Source organism: Lathyrus oleraceus, chromosome 3 (genome assembly GCF_024323335.1).
Source record: "Lathyrus oleraceus cultivar Zhongwan6 chromosome 3, CAAS_Psat_ZW6_1.0, whole genome shotgun sequence".
NCBI classification, from domain to species: Eukaryota; Viridiplantae; Streptophyta; class Magnoliopsida; order Fabales; family Fabaceae; genus Lathyrus; species Lathyrus oleraceus.
The window spans coordinates 298,520,258-298,526,229 of NC_066581.1; positions in this window are offsets into that span (position 1 = coordinate 298,520,258).

Consider the following 5,972-nt stretch of genomic DNA (forward strand, 5'->3'; position numbering starts at 1 on the left):
AAAGAGTGTGGGATCCTATCCCAACTTACTCCTCCTGGAACACCCCAATGGAACGGTGTATCTGAGAGAAGAAATCAAACCTTGTTAGACATGGTCCAATCAATGATGAGTCACGGCGATCTTCCAGACTCCTTTTGGGGACATGCACTATTGACAGCAGCTTACACACTTAACCGTGTTCCAACCAAAAAGGTTGACAAGACACCATATGAGATATGGAGTGGTAAGAAACCACATATGTCTTACATGAAGATTTGGGGTATCCTAAAGAAACAAGAGGGTATTACTTCTACAATCCTTCTGAGGGCAAAGTGTTTGTCGCTTGAACTGGAGTTTTCCTAGAAAAGGATTTTATTTCCAAAGGAATAAGTGGGAGGAAAGTAGAGCTTGAAGAAATTCAAGAATCACAAAGCATTGATACACCTATGGAGGAATTAGAGAAGGAAACCCGAGTAGTTGTGGAAGAACAACCTGCTCAAGTAGAACAAGACCAATGTAGGTCAAGCAGGATACATTACCTACCTGAGAGATATGGATATCTCATAACTGATCAAGGTGATGTATTACTCATGGATCAAGATGAGCATGTGACCTACCAAGAGGCCATAACTGGTCCCGAGCCTAAGAAGTGGCTAGAAGCCATGGAATCTGAAATGGATTCCATGTACACAAACCAAGTTTGGACCTTAGTATAGCCTCCTGTAGGAGTTAACCCTATAGGATGCAAGTGGGTCTTCAAAAAGAAGACTGGCATGGATGGTAAGGTACATACCTATAAGGCAAGACTGGTTGCAAAAGGATATAAACAAATTCATGGGGTTGACTATGATGAAACCTTTTCACCAGTTGCAATACTTAAATCTGTTCGAATTTTACTTGCTATTGCTGCATATCATGATTATGAAATGGATGTCAAAATTGCTTTCCTTAATGGGAATCTTCTTGAGGATGTGTACATGACACAACCTGAAGGATTTGACATACCAGAAGAAGCCCAAAAGATATGTAAGTTACAAATATCAATCTATGGATTGAAGCAAGCTTCCAGAAGCTGGTATCTTTGTTTTGATGAAACAATAAAACAATATGGATTCATCAAGAATGAAGATGAGCCTTGTGTCTACAAGAAGGTTAGTGGGAGTATGATCATTTTCCTGGTATTATATGTAGATGACATATTACTCATTGGAAACGATGTCCCTACCCTGCAACAAGCAAAGTCTTGGTTGGGGAAATGCTTTTCTATGAAGGACCTAGGTGAAGCAGCCTATATATATTAGGAATCAGGATTTATAGAGATAGATCACAAAAACTGCTTGGCCTAAGTCAAAGTACATACATAGACAAAGTGCCGAGACGCTTTAATATGCATGATTCCAAGAAAGGATTCATACCTATGCATCATGGTTATGTCTAACAAAAACACAATCCCCTTCAACTAAGGAAGAAAGGGATCACATGAATAAGATTCCATATGCATCGGCAATAAGATATATCATGTATGCCATGTTATGTACTCGACCAAATGTCTCGTATGCTTTAAGTGCAACGGGTAGGTACCAATCTGATCCCGATGATGCTCATTGCATAGCTGTCAAGAATATCGTTAAGTATTTGAGAAGGACTAAGGACTCATTCTTGATATATGGAGGTTAGAAAGAGCTTGCTGTAATTGGATATACCGATGCTTGCTTCCAAACAGATAAGGATGACTTTAGATCTCAATCTAGTTATGTGTTTTGCTTAAGCGGTGGCGCTGTAAGCTGAAAAAGTTCAAAGCAAGATATAGTTGCTGATTCTATAATTGAGGCCGAGTATATTGCTGCCTCAAGTGCAGCAAAGGAAGCTGTTTGGATCAAAAAGTTCATTAGTGAACATGGCATAGTTCCTAGCATTGTGGATCCCATTGGTCTCTATTGTGATAACAATGGTGCTATCGCACAAGCTAAGGAGCCTAGATCTCACCAATGATCCAAACACATACTTAGGCGTTATCACCTCATTAGAGAGATAATATATAGAGGAGATGTGAAAATATGCAGAGTATGTACCCTTGACAAGATTGCTGACCCACTGACAAAGCCTCTTGCGCAGCAGAAGTATGATGGCCATACTAGATTTATGGGCATTAGGGGTATGCTTGATTGGCTCTAGTGCTAGTGGAAGATTGTTGGTGTAAGCCCTAGAGGCCAATACTTTTGGTACTTGTATCGAATTCTTTATTAATAATAAAAGGCTTTTTCTTTATTATGTTTTTTTAATAAAGTCCCGAGAATAGCTAGTCCGTTTAATGTATCAAGTGTGACTTAATCATGAGATCCCATTAAACATAAGGACACTATTCTTAAAGTATTCGTAGTCGGGCTTTGTTGTGAAGTGGGATAACATTAAAGCATTAAGACTATTATGTATATAGACTGATGATCACATCTCATGGATCATGGATCAGGAGTTATCAAGTCTTAAACATAAGTATGAATATTGAGAGTAATATTTATACTGGATTGACCTACTATCAGAATACTATATAGAATGTTATGCTAAGTGTCATAAGTTATTCTCATGGTAATAATGGTGTATACCATCCTTTGACCTGAAACCACTATGTACCCTAGATGTAGAGTCGAGTGCCTTATTGCTGATCAAACATTTTCCGTAACTGGATGACCATAAAGACAGTTGATGGGTACTCCATGAAGCATGCTAAGGGACATGAGTGACCTAGATGGAATTTGCCCATCCTGCATAACAAGATAAATGTCTATGGGCCCAATATTGAACTAGACAAGGATGACATGGTCTATGCCTTGTGTTCAATATAGACATAAGGGCAAAAGGGTAATTACACACATAAGTATTATCACAAAAGGATTTGTCAGATCACATGACATTTTCATGTCTTGGGTAGTAGTGATGTGCTTCTAGATTCCGCTCACTATTTATTATATTAAATACGTGATTTAATATAATTGCTAATGTCGCGAAAACCTACAGGGTCACACACAAAAGGACGGATTGATGAGAGATAGAGTAACTAAGGAACACCGTAAGGTATGGTGCACTTGAGTGAATTGTAGAACATCGTAAGGTACGGTTTACTTAAGTAGAATATGAAATATGGTAAGGTACCACACGTTTAAGTGATTTTGGCATAGCATAAGATATGGGCCACATACACTTAAGTGGGCTTTTTAGCTTGCAGCCCACACAAGTGGTTCTATAAATAGAACCATTATACAGAAGCATTTGTGCAGTTGCAATTTCATTTCTCTATCTCTCTCTCTCTCTCTCTCTCTCTCTCTCTCTCTCTCTCACTTAAAGCCTTCATTTGTAGCAGCTAGCACTGAGACTGAAGAAATCCGTTCGTGTGGACTGAGTAGAGGCGTTGTCACCATTCAATGTTCATGACCGCTCCGTAGATTTACATCAAAGGTTTCAATCGCCGCAAGAGGTAACGATTCTATCACTGATCATGCCCATTCGTAAGGATCACTAAAGGAGAAATTTTTTAAATTCCGCTGCGTTTTGGATCGTTCTTCTCCTTCGTTATGGATTATGCTCATGAAACATACCACACACAAAAGTAATATGCAAAGTGGAAGACCTAATCTCATCCATACTTATGTTGATTTTGCATTCAACTAGCCTTAGGATATATAGATATCATAGGTCCATGACATGAATGCATAAAGAAGAGGAATGAGATGAATAGGGAAGGGGAATGGATCAAACACAAATTGGTCAAAGGGGGACTTTTACCAAATTAAGATCATTCATTCATTTTGGGAGATGGAATGTACATTCAATCCCCTAAATCTAATGATTTTAACCTAGCAAAGTCAAATCAACCTTGACCTAGGTCCAACAATAAAAGTCAAACTCATAAAGTCAATTAAAATGGATCTACACAATTTATTTGGCATTTAATCAATTAAAAATAATAAAAATATGCATTAAATTAAATTATGGTTGGTCAATTTCCTAAAACCTCATGAAAACACTAAAGAAAGGGTCATGAGATTTATCATAGGTCAAACAAGGTCAAAGGACCTTGGAGAAAGTTTTTTAGAATTTTTGGAAACTTAAAAGTATTTTTAAACAATTAAAAATATTCACAAAATCAATTAAACCATGAAAAATATTAATAATGATCCAAAAAAATATTTTTAATTCAGAAAATGAAAGAGGATTCTATTTAATTTTTTTTTTGGTTAAACTCTCATATTTTTTGGATCAATATTAAATTTAATATGAAATTATGAAAATAAAACATATGAAATGAAAAATCAATTAATTAGAAAAATGTGGACCACATGATCTCCCTCATTAATTGAGATGACAAATCAAGTGGATGAAAACACGCGTTCCATGATGTACACTAGTCAACGCACCACACAGTTGGTATTCAAAAGGAACGCTCAAGATTAAAACAAATTGGACTGATCATGTGGCTCTGGACCATGCCACCTCATTGCCGGAGCAAAGCGCCGGTTGTCTTCTCAGGCGACCTTGGCCGGACTGGTCCACTCATCACCATCACAAAAATGAAAAAGAATGATATGATCTTAAAGAAAAAATGGAACTGGTCACGAATCTGACCTCAACTCAACCTAACTCCAAGTATATTGAGAGATATATGGAGTTGAAATTTGAGGTAAATGAAATGAGTTGCTTCGATTTAGCCTCAAAGCAACTCAATCTTCTTGCCTACATTGGTAGGATTTCAGACAACCAAGGATCCAAGAGCATTGATGAGAATTGAGAGAGAATCAAAGAGAAGAAAAAATCTGGAAAATACCTACAATGATGTGTAGATTTTGATCTCTCTTGTTTCAATTCGTGTTTGATCTTGCTCAAGAAGCTTGCAGAAGTGGCTTAGGATTGGTACAAGGCTTTGGATCCTGGAGTTTTTGAATCTCCAAACAGTGAGATTCAAACTCAATTTTCAAATAAATTTTTTCAAGTTTTCCTTTCAAATGTGAGGGTTTCAAGTGTGGGAGGCAAAGCTGGCGCACAAGGGTCCTTATTTCTGATGCCAAGGGCTCTTATTTATAGCTCAAACAAGTGTTATTTGCACCTTCCAAAATGTTTCCAAATTTGGCAAAATGAACAATGCATGCTTGCATGGCCGTGTACAGGCCCATGAAGCAACTCAATTAAGTCCAAAATTACATGTAATTGAATCTAAAAGTGGATTGGAATGCAAGGCAAAAGTGTGCAACTGTTTGAAGTTTGATCCTTGCCAAATGATGCAACCATGTTCAGACCATGCGTAGACCCCTCAAACCTTGTCCAAAATTAATGAATGTGGACTCTTTGGAAAGGATAGATCAAGAGGAACAACTCTTATGTTTAACACATTTCCATTTGAATCTTGTATCATGATTAATTTTGAGGTAGAAGTTTGGAAATTTCAACATTTCAAAAAAAATTCTAAGTGTTAAGCCATATGTTCAATTATTCCACCTTGGCTAACTTTTTATGTGCGCTTCAAATGAGAAAAGTGTCTTCATAAAATTTGTAGATAGTTCAAAAACATTAAAAATGGTCACAAATTTGACCTCATTTGGATTTGGGATGAATGAGTTATGCATTTTTGAAGTTGAGGAAAATCACTTGTTCAATGGTATTGGTCCAAAATGACCTATAATGTATCCTCATATCACATGCTTATAAAAGTTGATTTAGCTCTTTATTAAAACATAAAAGTTTAAGTAGACACCTTAAATTTGATTGTGAAACTTGTAAATCTTTCATCTCATAAAAATTGATCAAGTTATGGCCTTGGGAATTTGACCTCCAAATTACGGTTTAGACAAAATGACCTAAACTCTTTCAACATAATAAATGACTTTCCAAGAAAAAATAGCTCTATACCTAAACATGAAAGTTGTTTTTAATGTCATTTAGAGTAAAGTTTCTCTTGGAATCATTTTCATATGATGAAAAGTTTAGGAGATAGGGTCTAGGGG